Here is a 20,452-nt window from a genome sequence, read left to right as displayed (position 1 = left end):
CAGTAGTATACAAAAAATAGGGAGGGAATTGAATGCCCTGCCTGCATGGCTGCGCCGTTTCACAAGATCAGGCGCTGCGCTGTGAAGCTTCCTACCGGCCTGCAGAAATTCAAGGGAGCGTACAATAGCGTGGTTCAAGAGGACTTCTGGGGAATACTAGACACACTGGGTGTGGAAGATGGAGTCACTAATCGTTTAAAGGAAATCTATAAAACTAACAAGGTAGTTAAAAAGTGGGAAAAAACGAGTATCCAAGCCCACAGTGGTGAAACGTGGACTTAGGCAGGCGTGCCCACTGTCACCCTTCTTATTCATGATGTACCTACAAGGAGTAGAGACCAAATTAGAGGGAAGTGGACTTGGCTTCAACCTTTCTTTAATCAAACAAGGAAAACTCATTCATCAGGCACTACCAGCATTAATCTACGCAGATGATATAGTGCTAATGGCCGACAACAAGGAAGATTTGCAGAGATTGATGGACATCTGCGGTAATGAGGGAGATAGGTTAGATTTTAGATTCAGTTAGGAAAAATCAGTAGTCATGATTTTTAATGATAACAAAGGTAGTGAGGTTAGAATACAGGAAGTCACGCTAGAGATAACAGATAAATACAAATAACTGTGTGTATGGATAAGCAATGGGACCGAGTACCTGAGGGAACACGAAATATGCGTGACGACTAAAGATAACAGGAATGCAGCAGTGATGAAAAATAGGGCACTGTGGAATTACAATAGGTATAATGTTGTGAGAGGAATATGGGAAGGGGTCATGGTTCCTGGGCTGACGTTCGGCAACGCGGTCTTGTGCATGAGGTCAGAAGTTCAAGCAAGATTAGAAATTAGGCAACGTGAAATATGTAGGCTTGCTTTAGGAGCTCACGGGAATACACCAAACCAGGGAGTACAAGGTGATATGGGATGGACATCATTTGATGGCAGGGAAGCTAGCAGCAAGATAAAATTTGAGAAGCGATTGAGAGAAATGGGGGAGGAGCGTTGGGCTATGAAGGTTTTCAGCTACTTGTACATGAAGAATGTCAATACAAAATGGAGGAAGCGAAGCAGGAAATTGACTGGTAAATACTTAGAAAACAGCAGGTGGCCAAACCAGAAAGAACTATCGGTTAAAAAAGAACTGCAGGAAACGGAGACTGACATGTGGAGAATTGGCATGATTAAGAAGTCCGCACTAGAGATCTATCGAACTTTTAAGCAGGAAATTGCCAAAGAAAGAATCTATGATAATACTCAGGGTAGTTCTCTACTGTTTGAGGCCAGGACGGGAGTATTGCGAACCAAGACATATCGGGCCAAATATGAAGAGGTAGACACAATATGCAGTGCGTGCGAAGAGAAAGAAAAAACTGCCGAACACTTGACAATGCTGTGTAAAGGGCTTCACCTTATAGTTCAAGATGATGGTGCAGAGTTTTTCAAAGCACTGGTGTTTAGGGACAGGGAGGGCAAAATAGACTTTAAGCGGGTAGACTTAACTAGAAGGAGGTTATCTGATTGGTGGCTAAAGTCAGGCACGATTGAAAATTAAACCCTTCACTTCAAAGTACCCGTCCAACTTTACTATTTAAAGGGGAAAAAAAATCTAGTGGTTAGTTCACTAAGCAATACGGCTATGTGACGTTAGCCGCCACCCGATCTAAAGGGTACGGCCACATTCATCCATCTATCCAGCCAAGAATATGCTCTCTGGCTTGTTGCTCCAGGCCTAGTCAGGTAGATTTTCTGGCCTCACCGTTGAATTGTTTGCTCGGGTTGTAGCTTGCAAACATTGCGGTTGTGGGCTTCGTATCATCTTGTTCCGTCATCACGTCCTCCAAGTGGAGGACATGTCGCAGTGTGAGGAGGGAGTACGACAAGGCGCTGATAGAATGAGCTATCAGTCTTACCAGGCAGGCGGTTGAGAGCGCACCGAGGCAGCTGACGCACACCAGCACTATCCGCTTCCTGTATAATACAGGCTAAAGAATTATAGAGACACAGAGCAGAAATCAACTCTTGTGCCTCTCTCATGCACTCACAAGGCGGAACCTGCTTCGAACACAGAGGACCGAGCTAAGCAACACCATGCGTGACGATAAATCATGGTATCCTATTGCAATAATGATTAAGGCACGCATGCAACTTAAACCATTCTCACGCAAGATGAATTCACAACACCATCGAAGTGAACCCAAGGCACGTGCTGATTATTATGTACGGTACTAGCGCTAAATTCATGCAGACGTTTAGTTGGTGCTGCAGTAGGCCTAGTTGAAGGAATGGCCACAGCTACTGCTGTGATGGAGAACGGGCTCATTAACATCTTCATGTAGATTAAAACGGCTTACCCTGAAATGGCTGGGAGTGTCACGCTATCCCTAGCAGTGGCACATGCAGTTGCATATTTAACGATTACAGAAATGGCGTACCGATTTCCAAAGCACCTATCAATACTTCCGTCAAGGCGTAGCACCAAACACTTTATCGCACATTTCAGGAAACATTCCTTTTTCTCCCAATCTGGTGGCTAGGCATGACTACGCCCAAGAATAAGCATGTTATTATGTATGTCGGAGGTATTTTCATCTGATCCCTGAAAAATTATTTCCCCAAACCCATGGAAAAAAAAGAAAATGGAATTCGCACCTGTCAGCACATTGCACCCCATCACAGGAATGGGATCAGATTGGCCTGGCGCTCAATACTCCCTTACGCTTAATCAGAGCTCGGTCTGGCACCAGCTCCAGACAAAACCATTTATAATCTCCTGTCTGGCACATCTGTTTTACTCTGCTCTCTCTCAACCAGAGTGCACCATGTACCTGTGGTTCACCCCTGGTGGATCTTTTTCACTGTTTGTGAATTGCACACAAAGCCCTTACTGGTAGATCCTATTCCCAATTCTTCACTATTCTCACGGGAGGCCACTCTTTGGGCAGCTTACATCACGACATGTGCGTGTCATGATGTCAGTGCCGTCTTTTTCAGAGTCGGCGCCGTCTTTTTCTTTCTCTTTTGCTCCTTCCCTGTCCTGTGTTTCTGGTGTTGCGCTGCAAACAAGTGAAGATGTTAAAGAACACCAGATGTTCAAAATTTGCTTCTCATTAATATATCGTGGTTTTGGGAATTAAAACCCCAGATATATTGAAAGAAGATGCATGAAAAGGGAAGGATGATTAAAACCCCAGATATATTGAAAGAAGATGCATGAAAAGGGAAGGATGATATTGGAAACTGGCAAAAAAGGGATGACAGACTTCTTAAGCTATGCTGCCATTGAGATTTTCAGCTGTTCACGCAATTCTCACACGTAGCTTTGATGCAGCTATGCACATATCACAAGCATGCTGACTGTACAGTTAATATAACTGCAACCTTCATGTACCCAGCCTCCATGTACCCTCTATGACATTTCAGAACATCTGAGTCAGTGTTAGCATCAAGTTATGTTCTTCATGCTGGGGAACCAGCGTGATGAGTTACCATTTCTACAGAATGAAGCCCTGTCTACCTGGAACAAGCTGCAAGATATATAACTAAACGGCCCTTTTCAGGGCCAGTCAATCTCTGTCCGGCTTGGATGCACCAACTGATTCCCTTTATCATCAACCCTCAATAAAACTAGCAAATGTTTGTACATGTGCAAGCAGTGTCATTCAATATCAATTCTCCTTGAAATTGCTTGTGAAGCAATTTCAAGGAGAATCGTTTTTCTGATCTCATAGTGAGGCATTAGGAACACCTTAGTCACACCAAATGCCATTATTCAATGAGAGGAACAAGAGAAATATTTCACTGGGAACAATGAAGTAAACAAAAAAACAAATGTTTTCAGATACTGCGAGATCATTCCATAAAAAAGCTCAGAAGTTGCTATGTGTGGCCACATTTAATCTGTGCAAGCATCGTGTGGTTACAAAATTGTGTACCAAACATAGGTTCAGCTTTCTGGAATAGACCGCGCTGCACAAGCTAGCTCAGTGCATGCACTTCTGTACCCTGCCAGATAATATTTTTACCACCAGTATGTTGTAACGTGAAGTGAAATGGTGATTGCATACTAGGGTGCGTCCTGCAGGACCCCAATAAAGTTGTTTCACTTGATCGGTTGGTGTGCTGTAAGCAGAACATTTCCAAGAAAAATCGTATAGTTTGGAGGAGGACTTCAGCAAGGAAAGGTGTAGATAAAACACTGGATTCACTGGCATTATCCTCACCAAGTATAACTTTGTTTTTCTGGTGAAGCTTTGTGTCTGAACAGCGAGCAGGATAAGCTGGTAAAAACATGCAAAATGGGAAGTCTAGCACAGCAATCTGTGCAGTACTGCTCATTTCATAGAGCATTAATTTCACAGGCTTTGCTCATTGTTAGCGTTAAGCCTATATTATGTCCACTGCAGGGTGGAAGCCCAATCAATGTTCCCTGTCCTGTATGAGCCAATTTCATATTATGGCTGATAATTTCTCGATCTCACTGGAAGTAATCACCTGCCACCCTCTGCTACATTTCATGTGTCCTAATATAAATTAATTGACATTACTGACCTGTCATCCATCTTTTTTTCTCATTCCCAACTAATGCATTCATTTTTGATAAACTCTGCTTTCTTCCCATGTCTTAATATTATGCTAGCCTTTTTTCATTTTTCTGAAACATTATCTTTGCTCAGAAGCTAGAAGTTATCAGAAAGAACATAACGACATTCTACCTCCTGAGCATATGGCATCATCAATACAAAAATGTAATAAAAGTGAGAAAACATCCTATCTATATAAGAGGCCCTAAAATACTGCAGGAGGCAACAAATAAACTGGTATTTGTATAAAGGCAGTGACAAAAACTTTGACTACTGTCACTTATTCTGATTCTTGGGACATCTTTTTTAGTACATCATAACACATAATTACACATTTACACAATTTACACAGAGGAATTGCCACCACGTGCATTGAGGCCACCCTTCAGAAGTCATGTGAGCACAAGGATGAGGTAAGCCTTAAAAACCAGAAAAAAAGACTAAAGGATGCTGGATATCCCAACAGCACCATCACACCCGTGTGCTAAACCCTCCTGCAGAAAGTCAAGTTAAGCAAAACAGGACCAAAATAAAAACAGAATGACCAAAGATCTTTGCATGCTATACCGTACGTACATAAGGTGTTTCACAATATAAAGAAAATAGCGAGCCGATATGATTTTATCTTGTTACTTGCCATCCCTTGCAAGTTTTCAAAAGTGTGTGTACAAAAAAGCAACAGGAATAGCCATTATTTCACCATTCGTCACGAGAATAGGTATACTGAATGCCAATATAATGTTGTGTATGAGATACTATTGACACGTGGAAACGTAAACATAAGACAAACTGGGCAATGCCCTAATGTTTGAGCAAGACAGCATGCTTAAAATGTTAAGAATGGCTATGGTAGTCGCATGGCCATACAATGTAAAGAATGTAAGTGCAGTTCTATGTTTCATAAAACACTGTTTTTGAAAAAAGCAAGAACAAGAAATGAAAGAGAGACTGTGAAAGCATTTTCTTGTCAGGAAGGCCATGGATCAGTGCATCAGTATACCTTCACTCATCCATTTGGAGAGAGAGTATTCTTTTCTCAGTTAAGATTATATTATTATGGTCTCACATGTGTCGTTGTGCATGAGCACTGTTCTTGTACTCTGTATAAAAGTGGGCATAGTACTTTCAATAAAATTCAGTTGGCAGTCAGCGCTCTTTCCTGTTCTTTTTGTCTCTTCCTGAAGTTCTCTCGCTGTTACTAGAACACAACCACGATGAACCAACTTGCCCAGATTAAGCTATTGTTGACGAAAAGTCAGAGCATGAAAATACTTCAGGGGCTCAGAACCTCCTCACTACCCGTCTAGTTACGGCCCTGGTCTATGTGTTCCGAGAGTGAAGCACTAGTGGAGCTATCTAACTACCTAACGGTGAGGAGGGTTTGTGTATACTCGAGCTTGTTTCATGACATGGTGAGAGGTGGCAGGTTGTTGAAATAATATGCTGTGTGGGAGGTCAAGATTTTGATTCAGAACGCTGAGTATGAGCCAGTCACATTAGGCGTTCAAGACTTTTTGCGATATTCACTCTAGCATAGGACCTTGGTTGGTGGTTGACGTGTGCATTTGATCACATTGTAGTCTTCCATCATAATTTTTTTGCCACTTGGCGTCGACGCTCTTGAGTTGTACCAAAGTAATTAAGCATCCAGGTACAAGTATCTTCTTTCAGTGTTTCAATGAAGAGCTGAATATGAGTAATAGCTTCCATCGATACTTCTGGCATTGGTGTATGCACATTTCTTTTGAAGTTCTCTTGTAAAAAAGGCATTAAAGGTATGTTTTTGTGACTTTTTAGTGTTGGCCAGAACTGCTGGTGTGTCCGAATGGCTCTTCGATTTGTTGTGGTGTTGTCTTGTTCAGGGCCACAGAGCTTTCAGCCTTTTTTTATATTTGCCTTCACAGGAATGCTCTTTGCATGCTTCTTCAGTACTTTGTATTATTCCTAAAGCATTGACTTCCAGATTTTGATTGTGGTGCTTTAATCTAGTGTTCAACTTCACGCTAGCTTCATTTGCACGCAAAGCAAGAACTCAGGAGTATGGTAACTTTTGCTATGGGTTTTCCCTTCTTCAGTCTACTGTATTTTTGCCTGTGTTGTCTAAGCGCTGACAGCCTCGTGCGACAGCTTTTTTTTTGTGCACTTATTGTGTGCCAATGACTTATTTGCCTCCTCAGCTAAAGACTTTTTGTATTATAAGAGAAAGCTCTGTCTGTATTGCTTTTGTCATTTGCTGATGGTGTATCTTCAGTATCTTTTCTCAGTGTACACTATACTTGAATGGAAGAGCAGCATGACTACCTTCAGCTGTTAGCAGGCTTTTAGCTGCTTTAATACTGATTGATGCTCCTTTCTCGGGCGTTTTATTTTGGATGGTTGGCATGTCATTGCTTCTTTTAAACTTTAAAACTGCAGGTGCACCTTTTTCTGTTTACACCTGGTATATTTTTCCAGTGGTTATATACACACACACACACACACACACATATATATATATATATATATATATATATATATATATATATATATATATATATATATATATATATATATATATATATATATTGCTAACTTGAGAAACAAGGCCTCTTTAGGTGCGCATCAGGTAGGAAGAGTACTTCTATTACTTGCCAAGATTGTGGCCCCTTATGGTGGAAATCATAATGCACTGTTGATGTGTCAAATTCACATAGCATAATTCCAAGGCACTCGATCAATATCCAAAGAAGAAAATTATGTTCTTTTGCGTGAGTTTCAGCAACTCATAGTAATTTGTATGTAAATGAATACTTCATCATTCTTGGCTGTCGTGTTTTATGGAAGCACATGTGCTTCGTTAATAACAAAAAAAAAAACACGCACGCTCACGCCACTGCAGTGGCGTGAGCGTGCGTGTTTTGTTTTTTTTTTGTTATTAACGATTTGCCCTATGCATTCACGTATCTTCTTTTTTTGTGTGTCGTACTTCTCGTATCGCGCAGCCTACCGTTTTGAGCATACGTAAAAAAGTACATAAAAAAGATGCGTTCCACGCCGAAATTCGCGTTCACAACGAGGTGGGCACCGACAGGGTGCCCTACGACGCCCACACACTCCGCAACACCTTACCAACCGTTCGCTGCGATGTTGTTGGGAATTCGTGTGGTCGTTGCATGAATATAGCGCGTGCGTGCGTGCGTGCGCACGCGCGTCTGTGTGTTAGATCACGGCAACTGCATATGTTGTATGATTCAGTCACCATAACGCAACTGACGACCCCGGCTCTTCCCACACGTCAAGCAGCAGCAAGTGCCGTTAACCGTACTGTGCTGTGAACGCAAAACAGATTCGAATAGGTCGCGTAGATAGCTAGCCCGACACATGATACGATAAGATTTGCGTCAGATATTCGACGTCTACATGCACGCGTAAGACAGCGGTATCCGCAGCAGCTTCGTCATACGTACGGATAGCACCGCATCGGACGTCACGTCTGACAGAGAAACTTGATCGGTAATTTTTTCTCACTTAAAAAGTCTACCTTGCACAACTTCAACCAACGATTATGCATTTCAACGAGCTGTGCATGGTTTAATGATTGATTGATTGATTGATATGTGGGGTTTACGTCCCAAAACCACCATATGATTATGAGAGATGCCGTAGTGGAGGGCTCTGGAAATTTCGACCACCTGGGGTTCTTTAACGTGCACCCAAATCTGAGCACACGGGCCTACAACATTTCCGCCTCCATCGGAAATGCAGCCGCCGCAGCCGGGATTCGAACCCGGGAACTGCGGGTCAGCAGCCGAGTACCTTAGCCACTAGACCGCCGCGGCGGGGCATGGTTTAATGGCGAAAAGATAGTTCTAGTATTGTGCCCGGCACATATATTACTCTCTCTCTAACTTGAAAAATCGGCGCGTGAATTGGGGCCAGAACAGCGCCAAAAAGCAGCACACGCAGAAATTGCCTCATATTCTAATATTATGACATCGTGATGTTGACTTTTCAGCTGACGCCGGCAATAACGTTCAAACGGCGGGCCAATAATGCCGGTCTTATTGGATGGCTCCGCCCATATTGGCTGCTACTTGTACAACCTGGCCCGATGTGTCCGTTCTAATAGGCCGGCACAGCCTATATGGGCGGAAAGTTCTGAAAGCTGCCCCAATATAACCAATCTAATAGACTGGCACAGCCATCATTGGCGGAATGTTGTTAATGCTGGTCCAACATAGCCGTTCTATTCGGCTGGCAGAACCAATATTGGGGGTACGTTGTCAACGCTGGTCCAACGTCGCCGTTCTATTTGGCTGGCATAGCCAATCTTGGCGGTACGTTGTGAAAACTGGGCCGTTCATGGGCCAGGCAATGCCGATCTATCCCCAATATTGGGCCAACCTTCTGTGCTGCCTGGGTTGTGGCTTATAAAGCAATGGTGGAAGCCTCATTTAGTGCGAGAAAAGCATACGAGGGCGCATCAGTGCGTACATCAGTTTTCAATGTAAAAGAAACTGACGGCGAGTGTCACTTTTGTATTGATAATCATGAAAGTACAATTAGCACCGTTTGCCTTGACACAAACAAAAAATGAGATGCGCGAAATCAAAATAGGTGAGGCCTCTAGGTTTATGGTGAACAAAAAGCAGATCCGATTCAACTTCACCAAGCAGTAAACACCATAATAAACACCATGTAATAGTGCAATAGAAAATTTGCACAGTTTATTATGCATTCACCCAAGACAGCTTGAAGGAGAAAGCCGTCTTCTTCTTTTTCTTCAGTCAATGCTTGGTCGTTCCAACCCCATCCGAAAGTTTTCTGCATCTGAAGGGGCTCTACACTGGATCTATGACTGCTGGAAATCCAAATATTTAGCAGCTCGCCTGGTTTACCACCTTATTACATTTGCCTATTCAATTTCTGGTGTAAACTACAAGGCGAGTAAGAACAAGGTAAGCGTGGACACAAACATCTTAACAAAGGTCAAACTTAGCTGCAGAATCGCAACAATCCAAGTCCTGAACTAGCACCGAGCAGTGAGCAAAATGTCCGGTGGCTTTGACGTATTATCATATTGTCACGGGGTCGTGACGTGGCCGAAGACAGGAGACTTCTTGTTGGAATGTAACTGTTTATTTGGGTGAACCTGCGCCCGGTAAACAGAAAGTCCAATTACAGCAGCAGTCTCGCACAGATAGCAGTCTCAGACTGATAGCGGCGAACGGAGCGTCGGCCTTCGATCAACAACTGACAAGCGGCGAAGCGCGTCGGCATTTATACTCCCGCCGTCGAATGTTCTAGCGCTATCGCTGGCTGCGGCGTACGTTCCAGAACAATCTGTACCATTCGCACAGTGGGCGTGATCTTATCGAAATGATCTACTACAGTCCGGAACCCTCTCGAAAACTGCAGGCGCGGTTTGCGCTGAGAATCGTGTGGTGTTTTGGGACGATAACAAAAACTTGGGAAAAGGAACGTGGCATTGCCCCCCTCTGAAAAAGGCATCGTCTCGATGCTTTAACTAAAGATGAAGGTACAATAATAATGCAAGAAAGTACAATGAATAAATTACGATACAACAATAATACAAAAAAAAACACTGTTTCAGTTTGTTAACGCGCATGAAACGGCTTGAGGCGTGCGACATGGACGACGTCAGGTCGCGATCGGCGTCATTGAGAGTTCATGATGCCGTCGGGGACAACCTCGTAATCAAGTGGGCCGAGACGTCGCACCACCCTGTACGGTCCGAAGTACCGTCGCAGAAGCTTTTCACTTAGTCCACGTCGGCGTATCGGCGTCCACACCTAAACACGTTCACCGGGCTGGTATTCCACGAAGCGTCGTCGAAGGTTGTAATGGTGGCTGTCGGTCGTCTGTTGATTCTTGATACGGAGCCGCGCAAGTTGTCGGGCTTCTTCGGCGCGATGAAGGTACTAGCTCACATCGAGGTTTTCTTCGTCGGTGACATTGGGTAACATGGCATCGAGCGTCGTTGCCGGGCTCCTTCCGTAGACCAATTTGTATGGAGATATCTGCGTCGTCTTCTGCACCGCCGTGTTGTATGCGAAGGTCACATACGGAAGAATGGCATCCCACGTCTTGTGTTCGACATCGACGTACATTGACAGCATGTCGGCAATCGTCTTGTTAAGCCGCTCGGTGAGGCCGTTGGTCTGTGGGTGGTACGCTGTCGTCCGGCGGTGGTTTGTTTGGCTGTATGCCAAGATCGCTTCAGTTAAGTCGGCAGTGAATGCCGTTCCTCTGTCGGTGATAACGACCTCCGGGGCGCCGTGACGTAGGAAGATATTTTCGACGAAGAACTTAGCTACCTCGGATGCACTGCCTTTTGGCAGGGCTTTTGTCTCGGCGTAGCGGGTGAGGTAGTCGGTAGCTACCACGATCCACTTGTTTCCGAAAGCCGACGTCGGGAACGGCCCCAGTAGGTCCATACCAATCTGCTGGAAAGGTCGGCAAGGTGGATCAATTGGCTGCAGAAGTCCCGCTGGCCTTGTCGGCGGTGTCTTGCGTCGCTGACAGTCCCGGCATGTCCTCACATAACGAGTGACGTCGGTTGTAAGACGCGGCCAGTAGTACCTTTCTTGTATCCTCGCGAGCGTGCGAGAAACACCGAGGTGCCCTGCCGTTGGATCGTCGTGCAGGGCCTGCAGGAGTTCTGGTCGCAGAGCTGAAGGCACCACAAGGAGATACTTAGCCCGAAGCGGTGAAAAGTTTTTCTTTTGTAGAAGACCGTTTCGTAGAAAAAACGACGCAAGTGCGCGCTTGAATACCTTCGGGACTTCGGCGGTCCTGCCTTCGAGGTATTCTATTCGGGCCTTAAGATCCGGGTCGGCCCGCTGTCGTTCAGCGAAGTCGTCGGTAGTTATCGTTCCCAAGAAGTAGTCGTCATCCGGGTCGTCGGGTAGCGGTTGGTCGACAGGCGCACGAGAGCGACAGTCGGCGTCGGAGTGTTTTTTGCCGGACTTGTAAATGACAGTAATGTCATATTCTTGAAGTCTCAGGCTCCATCGTGCGAGCCGACCTGAAGGGTCCTTTAAAGTGGCTAGCCAACACAAGGCGTGGTGGTCGCTCAGAACTTTGAAGGGCCTGCCGTAGAGGTATGGGCGAAATTTCGACGTAGCCCAGATGATGGCGAGGCACTCCTTTTCTATTGTGGAATAATTTGCTTCTGCTTTGGATAGCGATCGGCTGGCGTAACTAATAACCCTTTCAAGTCCGTCAGCCCTCTGCACAAGAAAGGCGCCAAGACCAACGCTGCTTGCGTCAGTATGTATTTCTGTCTCGGTGAATTCGTCGAAATGGGCAAGTAACGGAGGCGTCTGGAGGCGATGTTTAAGCTCCTGGAAAGCGTGTTCCTGTGGCGTTTCCCACTTGAACTCCACGTCGGCCTTAGTAAGGTTAGTGAGAGGATCGGCGATGCGGGCGAAGTTTTTCACGAACCGCCTATAATAGGCGCACAGGCCCAGAAATCGGCGCACGGCTTTCTTGTCAGTGGGCGGCGGGAATTCGGCGATGGCGGCTGTTTTCCGTGGATCAGGACGAACTCCAGACTTGCTGATAACGTGCCCCAGAAACAAGAGCTCTTCATACGCAAATCTGCACTTTTCTGGCTTCAGTGTGAGTCCGGAAGTCTGGATGGCTTGAAGTACAGCTTCAAGGCGCCGAAGATGCTCGTCGAAACTCGAGGAAAACACGACGACGTCGTCCAAGTACACAAGGCAAGTCTGCCACTTCAATCCTGCCAGTACTGTATCCATAACGCGTTGAAAAGTTGCAGGCGCTGAGCAAAGGCCGAAGGGCATCACCTTAAACTCGAAGAGGCCGTCCGGTGTTATAAACGCCGTCTTCTCTCGGTCTCTTTCGTCGACTTCGATTTGCCAATAGCCAGTCTTGAGGTCCATTGACGAAAAGTACTTGGCGTTATGGAGCCGATCAAGTGCGTCGTCTATTCGTGGGAGAGGATACACGTCCTTTCTTGTGATTTTGTTCAGGCGGCGATAATCGACGCAGAAACGTAGGGTCCCATCCTTTTTCTTCACTAGCGCCACGGGGGATGCCCATGGGCTTTTGGACGGCTGTATAATATCATCCCGCAGCATTTCATCAACTTGTCTCTTGATGGCCTCACGTTCTCGCGTCGAAACCCTGTACGGACTCTGACGGAGAGGTCTGGCATTTTCTTCGGTTATGATGCGATGTTTCGTGATTGGGGTCTGCCGAATTTTCGATGACGACGAAAAGCAATCTTCGTATTGCAGGAGCAGGGCCTTGAGCTGTTCTTGCTTATCGTTCGGAAGTCTGGGATTGACGTCGAAAGCTATGGGAGGGGGTTGGTTCCTCTGAGCAGGTTCCGCAGAATCGGCGAGGGCGAAAGCACTGGTGGCTTCGACAATTTCTTCGATGTATGCGACCGTTGTTCCTTTGTTCACATGTTTGTACTCATTGCTGGAATTTGTGAGCATAACCGTTCCTTTGCCTCCCCGCAACTCTGCAATTCCTCTTGCGACGCAAATATTTCGGGTGACCAACAGATGCTGACTGCCTTCAACGACGCCTTCGAAGTCAATTGATTCAGGAGCGCCGACTGAAATAATGACGCTTGAGCGAGGCGGAATGGTGACTTGTTCTTCAAGCACATTCAAGGCATGGTGTCCAGACGGCGTGCGCGGCAGTAGTGCTTCTTCTCTGGATAACGTTATCGACTTTGTTTTTAGGTTGATGACAGCACCATGGAGGCATAAGAAGTCCATGCCAAGGATGACATCTCTCGAGCAACGCTGTAAGACTACGAAGTCTGTAGGATAAATACGGCCGTTAATGGTGACTCTCGCTGTGCAGATTCCTGCAGGCGTTACGAGATGACCTCCGGCTGTGCGGATTTCAGGGCCTTTCCAAGCTGTCCTAACTTTCTTTAACTTCGCGGCGAACGACCTACTGATGACAGAATAGTCGGCTCCAGTATCGACGAGAGCGGTCACACTGTGGCCGTCGATAAGAACGTCGAGGTCGCTAATTCGCCGTCTCGCATTAGAGTTAGGGAGTAGCGTCGGGTCACGGCTGCGTCGGCTTGTTCCGCTGCTTCCATGTTGCGTCGTCAGGCCACCTTCGGTAAGTGAGCTTTCGCCGTCAGGGCTTTGCCTGTTTGGCGTTGTGTTCGGAAAGCTCCGTCGCAGCGTCGGCGTCGTCGGAGGATCTTCGGTAGTTCGTCGCACAGCAACCGCACCTCCACCGGTTGCTGCCCTTAGTTTCCCGGATACGGGCTAGGAGACCGGCCCCGCGTTGGGCCAGAGTACTGTCGGTGGTGCGGTGACGTGCGGCGGCTGGGCGACGGCGAACGTGAAGGGCTTCGTGGTGTCCACCGAGTTCCTGTCAGGTAGTCGGCGATGTCACGTGGTCGTTCTCCTGGCTGTGGGTGCGGTGCATTGACGGCGAAGCCACGCAATCCCATCTGTCGGTACTGGCAACGGCGGTATGTGTGTCCGGCCTCGCCGCAGTGGTAGCAGAGCGGGCGATGGTCAGGGGTGCGCCAGACGTCAGTCTTCCTCGGTGCGCTGTGCTGGGCCGCTGGCGAACGGTATGACGTCGGTGGGGGTGGTGGCGGCGGTGGCGTCTGTCGACGGAAGTGCGATGGGGCGGCGTTTTGGCATGGACGGGGAGGAGCGTTGTGGCGCAGTGCAGCGGCGTAGCTCATAGCTTCCCGCTCGGGCAGCGGGGCGTGGGGAATTCGAAGCGACTGCCGAACTTTTTCTCGCACAATGTCGGCGATCGAATCCACTTGAGACTGCGCCGAGGGCAACAGCTTGCGCAGCTCTTCCCGCACGATCGCTCGGATCGTTTCACGCAGGTCTCCGGAGTTACTGGCTTGAGCAGCAGCGCAGTCTGCAGTCAGGCGACGATTATACTGTCTGGTGCGCATGTCCAGGGTCTTTTCAATAGTGGTCGCTTCGGCTACAAATTCTTGGACGGTTTTCGGTGGGTTTCTCATCAGCCCCGCGAAGAGCTCCTGTTTGACCCCTCGCATGAGGAAACGAACTTTTTTCTCCTCAGGCATGTCTGGGTCAGCGTGACGGAATAGTCGGGTCATTTCTTCTGTGAAAATGGCGACATTTTCATTTGGTAGCTGAACCCGGGTCTCTAATAAAGCAGCGGCCCTCTCTTTTCGAGCGACGCTCGCGAACGTTTGCAGGAATGGGCCGCAGAAAACATCCCACGTTCGGAGCGTGGACTCCCGATTTTCGAGCCAGGTCCTTGCGGTGTCTTCTAAATAGAAGAACACACGACGCAGCTTTTCGTCGTGATCCCAGTGGTTGAGGGCGGCCACACGGTCGTAGGTCTCTAGCCAGGACTCCGGGTCTTCGAACGATGACCCATGGAAAATTGGTGGTTCCCTGGGTTGATGCATGACCATCGTGGGCTGGGACGCTGCGGTTGTCATTGTCGCTGCAGTCGCGGTCATGGCCTTGGTCTTCCGCGGCTTGTCGTGTAGAAGCCCGTACTCCGGTGGTAGCCCTTGCTGTCGGCGGCTTGTTCGCTGCTCCTGGTTGGCGTCGGTGTCTTCTCCGCGACGTGGGCTGGGTTCACGGCTTGACGGGGGCGTCCGGTACATGAACGAAGCAGCACCTCCACCAAATGTCACGGGGTCGTGACGTGGCCGAAGACAGGAGACTTCTTGTTGGAATGTAACTGTTTATTTGGGCGAACCTGTGCCTGGTAAAAAGAAAGTCCAATTACAGCAGCAGTCTCGCACAGATAGCAGTCTCAGACTGATAGCGGCGAACGGAGCGTCGGCCTTCGATCAACAACTGACAAGTGGCGAAGCGCGTCGGCATTTATACTCCCGCCGTCGAATGTTCTAGCGCTATCGCTGGCGGCGGCATACGTTGCAGAACATGCTGTACCATTCGCACAGTGGGCTTCATCTTATCGAAATGATCTACCACAGTCCGGAACCCTCTCGAAAACTGCAGGCGCGGTTTGCGCTGAGAATCGTGTGGTGTTTTGGGACGATAACAAAAACTTGGGAAATGAAACGTGGCAATATACAATAATCGAGCGAGTGTGTCTGTGGCTTTCCTTCTTCTTCGCATGCTCGCTGAAAATTACGGTTATTTAAATTGAACTACACAGTCCAGATTGAGTGCCTGAAATTCAGTGTGGTCAGACGTGGCCGTTTCTGCACAACAGCACAACTCTAACAAGCCAAAACCATTTACGGCGCGCGATGAAAGCAGGTGAAAGCGGGACACTCGTCGTATGCTTTGCCCGCCTGGGCTCCACTCTCCCAAAATGCCCCAGTGCCGATGAACCAGGGGTAGGTATGGCACTGCGATTTCTGGAAAGGTTCATTCGGGCAGCAGTACCTCTATATGGATGTTTACCAATGCAATAAGCATAGCTTTTGAACTCCTACCATGCAGGCATCATGTCGCGTTAACGTCAGTTGTGATTCCAGTGTTCACTCTCATTTTATAGCAGTCTAACAAACATCACCTTTCCATTCGTATGAATCAGCAAGCTATACTGAAGGGTTTCTTGACCCCGGTGGAATGCGCTAACAATAATAGGTCTCGCTATGTTATTCAGATCACTGCACCGTGACGTGAAATTCGTTTTGATCATTATTGACAATGATTTTTATGTTTCGACGTGTGATTTACCTTCTTAGTGTATGGATGCCACATGATACAAAATTCTTATATTTGGAGCTAGCGAAACGGCCGCGAATGCATCATGAGCGTGGTATGTTGTCATGTTCTTACATTAAACGAATGTCATGCTTATCATGTTTCACCAGTCATATACTCCGCTTATCCATTCACGTTCCGTAATACTAAATTTGGTATAGGAAGCTAGCAAGCCAACCATGAGCGCACTATGAGCGTGGCGTGCAATTATGACTTACATGACATGGTTGTGATGATTTTTTCGTTAGAGGTTCTCCCTTACATGCGCCTACCAGTAATGTGACTCCATATATACAAGTTTTGCGATATTTGCAATATTTCATGTGAACGAAACCACCGCAAGAGCAGCAAGGTTATGAAGTGTAAATCATGACATCCATCACGTACTTGTCATTATTATCATTTTGTGACTCGTCAGTTATGGTCGTACAGTAATGTTATGACATACAAATTTTGTTATATATAACATTTTAGAAACGGGCAGGAGAGCTAAAAATTGTTGTTGGCTAGATAGATAGATAAATAGATATATAGATAGATAGATAGATAGATAGATAGATAGATAGATAGATATCATCAAAGTCACCGAAGTTTGCAAAGAATTTCTTCGCAATGAAAAAGTAGCTTTGCCGCAAAGGTGAAGCAATGAACGCGATAGCAACAAATTGAAAGGTCGAACGCAGTATGGAGAGCATATCGAAACTTGCCCTGCGTTTCTGACGCACACATTACACACAAAACGTACTCACAGGTACACAAATGTACGTGAATAAATGTCTCAGTTTTTACTTCGCTGTGTTTGAAAAGCGTGCCCTTGTCGCAAACGGAGGCTGTGCAACGATTGCAGTGACATTCTTACGCCCCGTAATTACAACGGTATCGTTCCAGTCAAGCCCCACGCCAGCCATGATGCATGATACTCTCCACCGGGAGGTAAGGGCGCTCAATAAATCGTCCCTTTCCCTCCTTTTCGCAGGCCAAAGTACGCGTAAGAGATGAGAGCTGCCACGTGCTCTTTGCCCCATCTTGCTGATAATGCTTAAAACACGATAGTCTGCCCCTCCCCCCCGAGGTGCCAGCCAATGGTGGTAAGCGGTAGATATAAATAGCTTACCGTTTTCACGTTGAACAGGTACCCCTCAGTGGCTCAGTAGTGAACACCTCACGTTCACGACGTGGTGGTTCCACGTTCAATTCTGCGCGCTGGAGTCTAATTTCTGGATTTTTTCTTTCTTTTTTATATATATAGAGGTACATGTACTTATACGGTGCAACATCGACGCCGGCACCCTCGTCGACACCCACGCCGACGCCGGTGGCGAAATTCAGCCGAGAGTGTCGATATTATTGCTATCGCAATAAAATAACAAATGTGGAATTCGAAGTGATGACCTGCTGCACGACCACTTCCCCAACTGCGTTTGAACCCACTACGCCACCAGAACAGCTAAATGGTAGCGTCTAAAACGACTTCAAATTGATGGCAACGGGCCCCTCATTTTTACCACTAAAATATTGTCGCGAAGGCAATGTTTCGCGAAAAGCTTTTTCTTTTTCAGCTACCGCTGGAGTTCGTTCTTTGCCAGATGCTCTTGTTAGGGGCGCTATTTAACGACTTGTCTCGAAGAGGGTGCCTAGACGAAGAATGAGAGTCTGAACAGAAAAAGCTGCATCCGGTCAGTCCTTGTGCGCTTCGCGCCAAACCAGGCACCGCACAGTGCTTCCGACCAGGCTGCAGAAATTAGGTGCCTTTTTCTCTTCTAGCCACTACCCCACCACCCCAAACGAGCGCGCCGCCGCTTGCGTCCTCCGGCGCAATTGCGGGCCGGCATTTGAGCACTTATGTGCGCGTCAAGGCCGTTTTAGAGAATGTGCCTGTTTAAAAAAACAGCTAAAGCTTTTTGCGAGGCAGGCATCACGCGACCGTGAGAACTCGTGTTGGGATTGGTTATCCTCGGCTTGCCTGATTGATCCGTGCTCCGTGGATGCTGGAAAACCCTATTTAGGCAGCGACTCGGGCCCTTTTTGGTGTGAGCAGTCTCGGGGTTAACAGCACATCTCACCGTAGGAGACCAGTCATGCAAGTCAAGGGGTATGCCATCATTTTTCATGTTTTGTATTTGTAACTTAGTGCATTGTGTAAATTCAACTTGTATTAGATAAATAGACCCTCAATGAGTGCTCCTCAAAATCATCGTGTCGACTTGTCATCGCTTGCCTGTGCGGATTCGCTTCCACGCTTCTTCGTCTCGATGGTCTTCAGATATGTCCAGCTTAAAGAACCCCAAAGTTTCACTACAAAATGGTGAAGGTTGCTCGGTAGCGATAATACTGGTCTGAAATTATGCCCAGAGTCAATATTAAACATGAGGAAACAACCTCAAACTTCTCTACAATGACGGAACCCCCTATCTTCTACGCTATGTCTACCCCCCCCCAGCAAGAACATTTGTGAGACCTCCAGTACTTGAAGGCGCGCCGGAGGAATATATTTCTGAGTGGCTACTTTGCTACGATCATGTAGCATCATTAAACAATTAGGACCAAGTCACAAAGGTGAAATTTTCATATTTGGCCTTAGACAGTGATGCGAAAAAGTGGTACACTACTCAAATTCTGATGGTTGCCCCAAGTTCATAGAAAGAGTGGGCGACGCGCTGGAGGACTTCGTTCACCAGTCAGCACTCGATAGAGATCACCCAGTTGTGGCTACAAAACCAGACCCAACTGCCGTCTGAAACCCCCGAGCACTGTTATTATGATGTTGTCCAACTTTATGCTAGGGTCAACCCGTCTATGACAGAAGACGATTGGTTGCGGCACCTTTTGCGCGGTTTCACCGTGACATTCAAGAAACAATTATAGTTGCAAACCCGGAAACCTGCGCTGCTTTCCTCCAAATTTTGCAGCGCGTTAATCAAACATCTTTAAGGAGTCGTGCGTCAGGGCCCCAGCCGATTGGAACCTACCGGCATGCAGTCATGGACGCAAAACATCGCGCCTCTGGTTGGCAAAGCGCCCACTGCAGCCAAAATACAGCCCCCTCCGTGTGTTGCCAGCTGCGCCGTGGCCGGGTTGTGTTACCCGCGGAAGGCTCCAGACTTAGAGGCAATTGCTGACTCCATCGCGTCACTTTCTGACAGGCTCAAAAGCATTGAGGAGGAGATGCGTCGCCCTCCAATGCCTTGGCCACCGCCATATTCCCGCACCGACGACGGCCGTCCCCGATGCCTAATTTGCCGCCGCATAGGCTACTTAGCGCAACAGGGCTGGTAGTGGTTTCGAGATAGCAGGGATTATCAAGTGGTGCCCGCTGAGAACCAGAATGGAAAGCACAACCCTTCGGGAAACGAGAACAACCGGGCCTAGGGGGGCCAGCCGCCCCATTGGCACATTGTCAGAAAGTCAGCGTCTTGCAGTCCCCGCAAGAGCCATAGGTACAGATGCACAATTTGTAATGGACCCCGGCTCCTCCATAAATGTAATTTAAGAAGAATTAGCCAACAATATATGTGTTACATCAAAATTGAGAAAAGACGTATTCTTCAGAGGAATTGGCGGAGGTGTGCTCACCCTCCTCCCCCCCCCCCCACAGTAAAGCTTAAGTAAGATTTGAATTTGGCACCCCCAATATTCATCAGACATATTTGGTAGTAAAGGATTGCCCGTACGAGCTGCTAGGTGGCCTTCCTTTTTGTAGAGCCAAACGACTTCTTATCGATTTCTCGAAGAAAGAGCTCGCAATCAATGGGGAAGTTTTCCAACTACGTGTAAACCGAGGTGCCCCTGAACACAACGATGTCCTTACAGTGCGGTGCCCCAAGCACATACGTATTAAACCACACACAGAGGTGGCTGTTGAAGTGAAAGTCGCAAGAGACGGAGTTCACCTTGTCGAACCAAACAGCATGCTCAGAACTGAACTCCCAGTGACACACACAGTAACAAGGATTGTGCATGGGAGAGGTCTCATTCGTATATGCTAATGCCACCATGTTGCCAGAATATCTCCTCGGTGGAACAAAGGTCGGACGGGCTTCGTTGATTCATGACGCACAGCTGGCAATTACGGCTCCACAAAATGATCAAGTGCCCCAAGAATTCGACATAGAGACTGGGGATCACCTACAGTTACCTGAACGAGAGAAGCTGCTGTGGCTCATTGAGAAGTACCGTCATCTT

This window comes from Rhipicephalus microplus, chromosome X (assembly GCF_043290135.1).
Source record: "Rhipicephalus microplus isolate Deutch F79 chromosome X, USDA_Rmic, whole genome shotgun sequence".
Classification (NCBI taxonomy): domain Eukaryota; kingdom Metazoa; phylum Arthropoda; class Arachnida; order Ixodida; family Ixodidae; genus Rhipicephalus; species Rhipicephalus microplus.
This window is presented reverse-complemented; position numbering follows the sequence as displayed.